Source organism: Eretmochelys imbricata, chromosome 9, assembly GCF_965152235.1.
Source record: "Eretmochelys imbricata isolate rEreImb1 chromosome 9, rEreImb1.hap1, whole genome shotgun sequence".
NCBI lineage: Eukaryota > Metazoa > Chordata > Testudines > Cheloniidae > Eretmochelys > Eretmochelys imbricata.
Window position 1 is genome coordinate 100,613,766 of NC_135580.1, and position 13,035 is coordinate 100,626,800.

Consider the following 13,035-nt stretch of genomic DNA (forward strand, 5'->3'; position numbering starts at 1 on the left):
CAGATGGTGGTTTAGCCCAGATGGAAATGATGGTTTATTCTACTAAACTATACTCGTAAATTAATTTAGAAAATAAAGACAATATAAGGGAGACAAAAAATCCTAACCTCCAGGATAGCAAGAGTGGAACTCAGCAGCTGGAACTGTGGAGACAGCCTGGACATAGACTGACTTCCAAGCACGAGAGCTGGGAACCAAGAAGTTCAGTTCAAGCCACCTTCTTCATGAGAGTAGTTCTATTGTCATCAGGGGCTCTGTTTGCATGATTAAAGTTGGGCAGAGTTCAACCCTGTTTCCTAGCTCCTTTCTTGACAGGGACCAGGATTCTGTCCTGGTAGAATTCCAACACCAGGGGGAGTGAAGGCAAATGTTTGACGTCTAGGACAATAAAAGGAGAAATAAAGATACATCCATTTCACTAAAAATAGGCTTTTCAAGTGAAAACGTTACAGTGAGTTGAGAACGTAGACTATTTGCAGATGTAACCCTTCTGCCAGGTGGAGCCAGCAGCAACCAGGGCGGGTTCAATATCTAGGGGTTCCTTTTCAACAACACAACACAGAACCGGCTCAAGCCCCCGTCCAGTCACCTGGAAAAATTACACCCCATCCCTGGGAATCTCTGAGAGGCAATACTTCCCTACTCACAAGCGCAGAGTCTGAGTGTAGAACAGAAACTTTTAATGAAAGGAGGGAAGTCACCCAACATTAATTAGGGAAAATGCCACAAGCGGGATTCATAATCATAGAACTGTGATCAGGACACCCACCCTCCAGGGCGTGGGGCAGAGCCTTCTGCCCCCTGTTCTTGAGTTCTACAACCGAAAATTCCTTTTCTGTGCCCCTCTGCTCCCTCTCCACACCCAACTCACAGGGGTTGTCCTGGGTCAGAGAGGATCCAGGGTTCAGAGACGCATCTGTGTGAGTTCCCCTCCCACCCGGGGAAGAAGACCACTTGCTTGCTTTGCCATCTGAGCGCTTGTTTTGGCTGGGTGTCCCGCCAGCCGCTGCTCCTCACCGCCCAGCCATCTTGCCAACCACTGTTCCTCCCTGCCTGGCCGCGCTGCCAGCCGCTGCTCCTCGCTGCCTGGCCGCTGCTCCTTGCTGCCTCACCAACCACTTGTTCACCAGACATCAGTCACCTTCTGCTGCTGTGACCACTACACATCCGTCTCTTAGTCATTTTCAGCTCTTTGCAGGCTGGGTAGAAACACAGCCCCACCACAACGGAATTCCGCTCTGATTGAGCATTCAGCATAACAAAGAGGCTCCGAATGAAGCCTGTGTAGTTCTTTCTGTGAGCAGTTGGGAGGAACAGGTTAAACCAGACCAGTAGGGAGAGTCCATGTCATCTGGCTAGGATACGTATCCCTATTTATTGTCACAGGGCTCTGATATTCAAGCCCCTGGTTTAACTAGGTCCTTTCAGCTAAGGGTGACCCCCTATTTTGGGACAGGTTGAGCACAGTTTTGCCCCCCTTTATTCATACAATAAAGACAACAACATTGATAACAGCATTCCACTACCCTGGCATTCAGTACTAAAGTGATTTGTAACCCAACACCAGCCAAAGTTGATCACTTTGAGCAACAGGGCTCTATCTGCTGGATATCTAAGCAGAGTAGGTGTGTTCAGGTAAATACAGTTTGCTCCTGAAGTCTCTCCCCCTCCCAGCTAACTGTCAGGTAATAGTTCATTCTAGGGTGACCAGATGTCCGGATTTTATAGGGACAGTCTCAATTTTGGGGTCTTTTTCTTATATGGGCTCCTATTTATCTCCCACTCTCTGTCCCGATTTTTCACACCCTAGTTCATTCAGACCCTGCTTACACAGATTTTGTTTGTGATACAGAAGGAACTTCTATTACTTCTCCACGAGACAATGCTGACAACGAAGTGAGATCTGCAGAAAGTATTTTGGCTGACGGAAGTACAGAGCACAGAACGTCTCCGTTCACGTTTTTCAAAACTCCGGGGGCAGCACTGCTCTCGGAGCAGATGGAAATGCTACTTTATCCAGGGCTGGGCCTGCCAGCTCTTTCGATGAGGTTAGTGTCGCTGCGTCTCAGAGTGAGGGGGTGGAAAGCAGGATTTTGCTGATTCCCAGTATGCTGACACCTGTGATGGGCTGTGTCTTCCCCCCCGCCCCCAGGCTCCCATTCTGTTTGACTGTATTTAGTAAACCCCAGATTTAATCTGCCTCTCCAACGTTGAAAGCACAGTTGCGAGTGACTGGCATTTTGAGAGTCATGCCAGCATGTTGAACTCTGAATCCTCTAACTCATAAATCCAACATACAGGGATATTTTTCAAAAGATGCTTTTCATCCATCTGAAATCCCGAGAAGAGCAAATACAGATATGTCTGGTCTTATACTGTGTCAAACTAGCGCACTGGAGACTATAGACAAGGGTTCAGAACATGCTTTGGCTTTAGGGTACAGACCTGTCCCCTGGGGGAAAGTGGAAGGATGTATTCTGCTCCCCGCCAGCTGATGGCATTGGCCCATCTTGCTAGATGGGTCACTATTGGCCAGTCACCACCCAGCTTCATTAGGAGCAGGGACTGGCCAAGATGGCCTGCACCCTGACCTGCTTGCGGGCAGATGTAGCTAACGTCTCCTCCACCTGCTACTTAGAAACCTCTACTTCTCCCCACCACACCACAAGTCACCTAGCGTCATAGGGTTGTGGCCACTATCTTAGGACAACTGCTACATCACCCCCTAGCTCTGACCCCAGAGTGCTGGCAAGAGCTGTTACTTCTTCCCACACTTGGACAAAACTCAAACAGGAGCTGCAGGCTTTGACCGACAGGAAATCCTGGTAACTGGGAGTCTGTCCCATCCATCCAGTAGTCCCATGATACCAGGACCTAGAACCTTGGTGACGGGCCAGGACTATGGCTCTGGGGCTAATGGTAGGTCCTAGCAGCATCCTGCCCAGCACAGAAACTCCTGGGGGCCAACCTACTGCTCTCAGACAGCTGCACTTAGCCGCTGCCATTCTAGGCACATGCCCTATCCTAACCACTGTATGAAAGGAAAGAAAGAAAGAAAGAAAGATGTCACTTCCAACTTGTTGACAGAAACAAACAAAAGATTCCACCAATAAAACTAAATATTCATGGAAATTCTCCATAGTGAATAAAATACCCATTTCCTGAGCGGCTCTAAGAGGGGAGAGTCTCTCTGACTGATGCCAGGAGCCCAGTTTGACTAGTTTAGTCACCGAAGCCATGTCTAATACTGACACCTTCCTTATCAGGTGATCCCGTGCCCTTCCCAGTGTCATGTCTCCACCCTCGTTTCTGCCACTTCACGTGATCTGGAGTCTGATCCATACCCCAATAATCACCGCAAGGCCCTTCTGAATGATTTTTTAATTTGTTTAATCATTTCACACTCTAGTCGTTCACTTTAGTCAGGTGCATTACAACAGATTCCTCTAATTAGTTTAGTCTTCGTAATAACTCTGTAATATTCTACATAGTTACTAATTTCTCCCCAAACAACTCCTTCTTTGCTAATATTGCTATATCTTCCCCTTCTATATTTCTGTCTTCCCTACATAATCCATAGCTGTGACTATTTGTCCCTGACTAGCCTTTTCATTTCTTTATGTTTGTTTTTAAAGCCTTTGGATGAAATTTGACTAAAGAAAAACACTGTAGACTAAAATTCAGAAGCAAGGTAGTTAAAAGAGCTGTAGTTAGCTGAAGAGCTCTGGGTGGCTGGAGAGCTTGTCTCTCTCAGCAACAGAAGTTGGTCCAATAAAAGATATTACCTCCCCCACCTTGTGTCTCTAATGAGCAAGGTAGTAATTCACCCACGTCTAATCATGCTAGTCGTTTAACAGATGGAGGAAATCTTTCTTTTTCATGTTCTTAATGTTTTATTTCTACCTTTTTAATAAGCACCAGATACAAGTTAACTTGCAGGGCTTTGAATATTCGTGAGTGCAATAAGATATCAGCTTTTTCTGCTCACTGCAAATGGGTGTGCATACTATGGTACGTACTATGGCACTATGGTGCATACTATGGCACATGCCATATTCAAAGTTGAATTCCAACTCCTATTGTAAATGTTTTCCCAGTCTTCCAGCAAGCAATATCTCAAGTGTTGTCCAGACGTGAATTGTTTTTACAAATGTTGAGCAACAGTAGTTCAGCCATTTGCCCATGTCTGTGTGTGCAGACACATATATATTCATTGGGCATGTGTAATTTGAACTGCTGGACTGATTTTTGTTCAAACTTGACTTACTTTGTAGATCTCATTCACACAATTTGAGTTAAACACTGGCATTGGTGTCATACATCTGAAATCTACACGACACGTAGAACTGATGAGAATCAGACATTTCCCTGGGAACAGAATTGCGCTATCCTGTTAAGTGCTTTTATGAGCAAAAGAATGTCTCCACTTTGCCCACCCAGCAGAATCCTTGCCCTGCTTACCCAGAATTCTGAGTATCCTGGAGGCTGAACGCAGGGGGAACCTGGACTAATATTTTAAAAAATAATCTATAAATATGTCTGTGGTTTTAGCACAGTGTAACCAGCACAGGAGAGGCCTGAGAAATCTGGGAGTTTGAATGGGAATCTCAGGAGAAATCATGAGCTAAGGAAAGGTATAATAGAAAAAAATACCGGTGCCCCAAAATAGACTGCATGTTTGGGCTCAAACCTGTGCTGTCTGCTGCTGTCCAAATGCAGGCGGCCAAAAAAATGACTGATTGAAATTCCCAGGTTTGATTATGCTCCTTTTCCCCGCCACCTCCCAGACCATCTGGTGGCTTGCTGCGGATCCAATCCCAGGAGTGAATGTCAACAGAGCAAAGAAACAGACAAGGAAATCAATTATCAGGTCCCTTCTCCCTGCTAGGCCTGATTGCTTTTTGCCATGCACAGCCTCCAGTGCAGAAAGACAGCAGCATCTGCCTATCACCTTTTATTAGCCAGCAAACTTTAGCAGCCATTGTTGCAGGGCAATATCATATATAGTGCACCCTTTCCCTTTCTGAAGCATTGATCTTTTGGGCCATGCTTTAAGCTTCCTGTACTCGTATTTCCCCTGGAATGTTTAATACCCTTTTTTAAAAAATGCCCATGTTTACTTCCCCCTGCCTTTTGTCTCATTACTTAGAGATCATAGAATCATAGAAAAGTAGGGTTGGAAGAGACCTCAGGAGGTCATCTAGTCCAACGCCCTGCTCAAAGCAGGACCAACCCCAACTAAATCATCCCAGCCAGGCCTTGTCAAGCTGGGCCTTCAAAACCTCGAAGGATGGAGATTCCACCACCTCCCTAGGGAACCCATTCCAGTACTTCACCACTCTCCTTATGAAATAGTGTTTTCTAATATCCAACCTAGACCTCCCCCACTGCAACTTGAGACCATTACTCCTTGTCCTGTCATCTGCCACCACTGAGAACAGCCGAGCTCCATCCTCATTCGAACCCCCCTTGAGGTAGTTGAAAGATGCTATCAAATCCTCCCTCACTTTTCTCTTCTGCAGACTAAGTAAGCGCAGTTCCCTCAGCCTCTCCTCATAAATCATGTTCCCCAGCCCCCTGATCATTTTTGTTGCCCTCCACTGAACTCTCCCCAATTTGTCCACATCTTTTCTGTAGTCGGGGGCCCAAAACGGGACACAATAGTCCAAATGTGGCCTCACCAGAGCCGAATAGAGGGGAATAATCACTTCCCTCAATCTGCTGGCAGTGCTCCTACTAATACAGCCCAATATGCCATTAGCTTTCATGGCAACAAGAGCACACTGTTGACTCATATCCAGCTTCTTGTCCACTGTAACCCCTAGGTCCTTTTCTGCAGAACTGCTGCCGAGCCACTCGGTCCCTAATCTGTAGTGGTGCATGGGATTCTTCCATCCCAAGTGCAGGACTCTGCACTTGTCCATGTTGAATTTCATCAGATTTCTTTTGGCCCAATCTTCCAATTTGTCTAGGTCACTCTGGACACTATCTCTACCCTCCATCATATCTACCTCTCCCCCCAGCTTAGTGTCATCCGCGAACTTGCTGAGGGTGCAATCCAGCCCCTCATCCAGATCATTACTGAAGATGTGGAACAAAACCGGCCACAGGACAGACCCCTGGGGCATCCACTTGATACCAGCTGGCAACTAGACATTGAGCCATTGATCACTACCCCCTGAGCCCAACGATCTAGCCAGTTTTCTATCCACCTTATAGTCCGTTCATGCAATCCATATTTCTTTAACTTGCTGGCAAGAATACTGTGGGAGACTGTATCAAAAGCTTTGCTAAAGTCAAGATATATCACATCCACCGCTTTCCCCATACCACAGAGCCAGTTATCTCATCATAGAAGGCAATCATGTTGGTCAGGCATGACTTGCCCTTGGTGAATCCATGTTGACTGTTCCTGATCACCTTCCTCTCCTCCAAGTGCTTCAAAATGGATTCCACTCCATGATTTTTCCAGGGACTGAGGTGAGGCTGACTGGTCTGTAGTTCCCCAGATTCTTCTTCTTCCCTCTTTTGAAGATGGGCACTATATTTGCCTTTTTGCAATTATCTGGGACCTCCCCCAATTGCCATGAGTTTTCAGAGATAATGGCCAATGGCTCTGCAATTACATCAGCCAACTCCCTCAGCACCCTCGGATGTGTTAAATCTAGTCCCAAGGACTCGTGCATGTCCAGCTTTTCTAAATAGTCCTTAACCTGTTCTTTCACCACTGAGGGCTGCTCACCTCCAGGGCAGCAATCTGGGAGCTAATCTTGCCTGTGAAGACCAAGACAAAAAAAGCATTGAGTACTTCAGCTTTTTCCACAACATCTGTCACTAGGTTGCCTCCCCCATTCAGTAGGGGTCCCACACTTTCGCTGACCTTCTACTTGTTGCTAACATACCTTTCTTGTTACCCTTTACATTCCTTGCTAGCTATAATTCCAATTATGCTTTGGCCTTCTTGATTACACCCCTGCATGCTCGAGCAATATTTTTTTACTCCTCCCTCGTCATCTGTCCAACTTTCCACTTGGATTCCCCTCTTTCAATTTCTTGTTTTCTCTTTACCTTCCCTTCCTGGTGCTGTTATTTTATTTTGGTAGAGAGTCCCACTATATAAATCCATGATATGCCCACACCTTGAGTACTGTGTGCACTCCCGGTTGCCCCGTCTCAAAAAAAGATGTATTAGAAATGGAAAAAATACAGAGAAAGGCCACAGAAATGATGAGGGGTCTGGAACAGCTTCCACATGAGGCGAGATTAGAAAGACTGGGCCTGTTCAGCTTGGAAAAGAGACGACGAAGGGGGATTGAGAGAGGTCTATACAATCATGCCGGGTGTGGAGAATGTGAATCAGGAAGTGTTATTTACTCCTTCTCATAACACATGAACCAGGGGTCACACACTGAAAGTAATTGGCAGCAGGTTTAAAACAAACAGAAGGAAGTCCTTCACACAACACAGTCAACCTGTGGAACTCATTGCCAGCGGATGCTGTGAAGGCCAAAAGTATAACTGGGTTCAAAAAAGAATTAGATAAGTTCCTAGAGGACAGGTTCATCAATGGCTATTAGCCAGGGGTCAGGGCTCTGGGTCTCCCTAAACCTCTGACTGCCAGAAGCTGGGAGTGGAAGACAGGGGATGGATCACTTGAAAATTGCCCTGTTCCATTCACTCCCTTTGCAGTGCCTGGCACCAGCCACTGTTGGAAGACAGGATACTGGGCTAGATGGACCATTGGTCTGACCCAGTCTGGCTGTTCTTAATCCACGGGAGGGGGAAGTGAAAACCTCACAAGCTGGCACTCCCTGACGCTACGTCTATCCTGCAATCATTGGTTCAAATGGTGCTCAAGTGGCTTTATAGATTCATAGATACGAAGGTCAGAAGGGACCATTATGATCATCTAGTCTGACCTCCTGCACAACGCAGGCCACAGAATCTCACCCACCCACTTCTGCGATAAACCTCTCACCTATGTCTGAGCTATTGAAGTCCTCAACTCGTGGTTTAAAGACTTCAAGGAGCAGAGAATCCTCCAGCAAGTGACCCATGCCCCATGCTACAGAGGAAGGCGAAAAACCTCCAGGGCCTCTTCCAATCTGCCCTGGAGGAAAATTCCTTCCCGACCCCAAATATGGCAATCAGCTAAACCTTGAGCATGTGGGCAAGATTCACCAGCCAGATACTACAGAAAATTCTTTCCTGGGTAACTCAGATCCCACCCATTTAACATCCCATCACAGGCCATTAGGCCTATTTACCATGAATATTTAAAGATCAATTAATTGCCAAAATCATGTTATCCCATCATACCATCTCCTCCATAAACTTACCGAGTTTAATCTTAAAGCCAGATAGATCTTTTGCCCCCACTGCTTCCCTTGGAAGGCTGTTCCAAAATTTCACTCCTCTGATGGTTAGAAACCGTCGTCTAATTTCAAGTATAAACTTCCTTTACTCTAGCTAGCTTGGGCAGCGGAGCAGCGAAGCTCATGGCAGCGCAGAATTCAGCATGGGCTTGCACCGCAAGAGCTCCCTGGGGCTCCAGGCAGACCTGTACAGCCTGCCCTGACGTGCCAGCTGCCACGGCTTCACTGCTCTGGGACCTGAGCTGGCTCGATTCACTGCAATCACAGCCCACATTTCAGGCTAGACGTACCCTGTATTCTCCTGATTCGTCCTTTGGAGAAGGGGTTGGAGACACCTCTTACCTGCTCTCAGGACATCCACTGGAGGCCAGGGTTATCTATATGGGGCCTCCTTGTTTCCATATGCTGACCCTGGTCCTTGGCTCCCCTGGGCAATATGGTTTCTGCAGGATTTTGTTGGGTGTCCTCAAGCTGAAAGTACTACCGGTGACCCCCTCCTTGCATTCCCCTCCCCAGTTCTCTCATGCCAGAAGGTCAGGCAACGTATCCTGAGACAACAATGGCAGCTGCCCAAGGAACTCCCTGAGAGGCGGTTGCAAAGCAAGAGGGGAAAGTGACGAAGGTCCCTGCAGACCCTGGGGCTGATGCACTGCTCCCCGTGTAGGCCCGTCATAGTGGCACACGTGTGTTCCCTGTTCCCGCCAGCCTGGCTCGGCCGTGGCAGGAGAACGCTGCTCGGGATACAGCACTGATACCGCGTGATCAGGAGCTGGCCCCTCAGGGGCCTCTTGGGTAGAGCTGGTCAAAACCATGGAAAGACACCAGCTGGCCATCAGACAACGCAGGGATGTCCAAGCTGAAGCGTTCGGCGGGCGCCTTGACTTCGACAAAAGTTTATACAGAAAAAAGCTGAAATGAAACATTGCAACTTTCTCGTTTTGTTGTCAAAACGTCTCCTTTCGACAGGGCAAAACCCTCTTGTTTTGCCTTGAGCATTTCAGTTCATTTTGTTTTAACTTTCTTATGCTATTGACCTATTAACTTAAATATCACATCACACTTAGATGGCTGTTATACAATAGATGGCTTCACGTTGCGTTACGCTGTCATGACACAAAGAAAATGAAGAATACGAAACATTTCAGCGTTCCTGACTCAAAGCTGGGCCGGGGGGGGAGGGGGATTGGCACTCCGCAGGACACCGCAGCTTCTCACTCAGGTTCAGATGGAAACCAGAGCTCAAACTGGAGGAATTCCTCACTGAACGGCTAATCCATTTTCTGAGCAGCCCTATCCTGGGCACCTGGTGTCCACACTCCCAGGGCTTTAGCGCGCCTCATGTGGCTGTGAGCTCTGCTGAGCAGTGCGTGTGAGGCTGGGGGGGAGCCAGTCCCATTGGCAAGAGGAATGAGCTGTCCCCTTACTCCCAGGAGTGCTCTGACCCACGCTGCACAAGGAGCAGGGCAAAGGGCTCTGCACACTCGCTCCCCCCTGCTCCCCACTGCACACTTGTGCAAAGGCCGGGGGGGATTCCAGCCCTTCTGGTGCAGGCTGGAGAACAGCAGCGACCATTGGGACTGTACCGTTGCAACCAGATACTGGTTTCTTGCCCCAAAAGCCGCAGACAAAACTAATGTGTTCCAGCCCGAGCTGCTGAAGAGCCCATTTGCCTGCACCTAGTTGACAAATGCAGTGCAGGGAGCACAGAGCACCAGTGCAGAGAGGCCCATGGACATCAATGCATTCTGCGTAGCAGTGCGTGCAGCTCCCATCAGCGTGTCTCCATGTGCCGAACTACGCAGCTTCCCTGCAACGCCCTTTAAGCTGCCAGGAGTGTTGTGGTAGGAGACACCCCCCGCCCCCCAGAAATGGATGAGACAACTGGGGAGCTGAACACGTATTTGCTTGAATCGCTCTGCCACAAAAATGCGGCAGTTGGTGCCAGCCCCTTAGGAATGCACAGGGGCCACGCTGCCAGGTGTAGCAGCTAAAGCAAAAGCAAATGTCTGTCCATTGATCACAAGGGAAAATACCTTTGTGCCGCAGTGTATCCGGAGGGGTGGTCGGGGGCCTGCCAGCTGAGAGGGGTGCCGGGGAAGCCATTGTTTTTCGATGGCATGTTTTGCGGTAATTGCTGCCTCGTTTGCACTGAGCATTCTGCAAGGCCAGCGGGAGGGGGGCATTGCTTCGGTTTCCCTTTATTCATTGCTCCTTCCTTCTGCCCATGACTGTGTCGGGGCGGTGGGTCTCATGGCCCGGGAAGCAACGCCCCCACACACCCGTAGTAAGGTTACGTTCTAGTCACGGGCATTTTTAGTAAAAGTCAGGGACAGGTCACAGGCAGCAAACAAAAATTCAAAGCTGGTGACCTGTCCATGACTTTTACTAAAAACACCTGTGACTAAAACTTGGGCGGGGAGGATCATGGCGAATTTTCATGCATCACCCAAGTGTGAAGAAGAGCAATAGATACCATGAATCTGATTCCGGTCTCAGTGACACGAATGTAAATCGGGAGTAATGGCAATGAGGTAAAACTGCTGTGAAATGGGTGTGAGGCCAGAATCAGACCAAGAAATTTAGCTACAAGCATTTCTGCTTTCAAATGAAATCCTCAGTGAAGCCTCTCATGAACACAAAGAAGAGCGTAAGCTAGGGGCCACCTCTGAGTCTAACAGTCCGTATTAGGCGTGGCGGCAGACTCTGGAATACAACAAACAGCGTGCGTACCTTGCCATCTCTTCCCCAGCGCTGTGCCATGACACTGCATCTTAGGAGTGCACCTGAGCGAGAGAGGAAAGAGAAAAAACAGCAAACCCACACTGTCCCCTACTGGCCAAACACCAACCTGCACTGTGACTAGAGAGTAAAACACCCCACCCAAGGGCATTCCGTAGACATTAATTAGGGAAGGAAGGAAGGGGTTTTGGTCAAAAGAGGGGGGAAGGGATTTGACAAAAAATAGCTATTGACCTTATGAAAATGTTCACATCAGTCAAAAGCTTCTCACTCTACTACCAACAATCAAAACTCACATTTTCATTTGGATTCAAACCAAATGGAATCGAAGTGATGGTTCTGTTTGGTTTTTCTGCCCTTTCCCTCCCCCCTGCCCCAAAGGGAGAGAAAGAGGGGAAAGGAATTTAAAAAAAAAAACATAAAAGTATTTGGTTCAATTCAATTCAGTTTGCATCAAGAGGAAATTGTTTGTTTTCAATGATTTCTTCCAAAAGGGGGAAAAAAGATTTTGAACAAAACAAACCATTTCCTTTCTGTTTGGAATATTTTGCAAAGGAGAATTCCCATTGTTTGACCACCCCTGATGCGAGCAGGGTGCTGAGCCCAGCTTTAATGGACTGTGCCGTCCCGCAGGAGCTGTGCTGGAGATCAGCTCAATCGACTCCCGAAGAACGAGGACTGAATGGGTGAGGAGACAGCACCTGTCTCAGCTGTTAGGCCAAGGGCTGTGGTGGGGGAATCTTGGCTCCTAAAGACACGGAAGGAATTGTGCCCCACCAGGAGTGGCAGCAAGGGGCCATGCCAGCCACCAGGGCTCTGTAGTCTCGGGAGTGATTTCCCAAGAGTCCTACCTGTGAGTGGGTTTGGCCCATATGGCTTGGCCTGATTCCCCAGGCTCTAGGGAAGCTGCTTGCTGTCTCGTTTATGGGCCGCACATGGGAGGCCGAGCTGCGATAGGATCATGAAAGTGATTCAGGGAGTTCCAGCCAGGGAAGCGCTGCACGAAGAGGGTGAGGAGAGATGTCCTGGCTGCTGCAGCTGGTGGAGATCCCAGCAGTATGGCACGTTTGCGGTACACGGAGAGGGGTGTATTATCCACTTTCTCCAAAGCCCCTGTTTACCCTCTGCTGAGCCTCTGGGTCATGTTTTGGGCTGGATTCACTTTCCCCCCATTTGGGGTATGAAATTCTATTTATAGCTTAACCTCTGGATTCTTTCTCTGCTCTTTCCCTTGCCCTCCCTTTGCCAGGCACAGATCACTGCCCCTCCTCACACCTTGCCAGCTCTTCTGCTTGGTGCAAGGCAAGCTGGAGCCAGGGAGATTCTCACTCCCAGCCTCTCTCTCTGTCCCCAGCCTCCCACTGGAGAGCAGCTCCCGGACCATGGGGTTGGTGCCATGAAAACCCTGGCCCCAGAGCCTAGAGGCTGCTCTAACATATTCAAGCTAATAGCTTCCAAGGGGGCTGTTTGCCAGCCCAGGAGCAACAGTGCACTCCAGCCAAGCCTCCAGCTTGCCCCATCTCCCCAGGGCAGCTGGGATCAGGTGACACAGGACCTGACTACATGGGCTCAGTGATAGCCGTACACTTCTCCATGCTGGAGGAATTGCCAGCTAGGGAAACCAGGCTGCTATCTGGGCCCTCTGCGCTGGGTCTGGATTGCAGCTCATGACCAGGTCTGTTATGTCTGTTCCTGGCTTCCACAGTAAAACACTTCCAGGATGGGGCTTCCCTCATCCCTGCTTCAGGACACCGCAGTCTTGCTGCACTACAAAGCTGCTCTGACAATCTCAGGTAAGAACTGCTGGTGCTTTCTTCAGGTGATTTTCTACCCAGTGGGAGACAAGAGAGACCAGTTGGATCATCTGGTTCCAAAAGTTGTAAAAACTCTACATTTTATTTGCTAAAAACAGTAACACGAT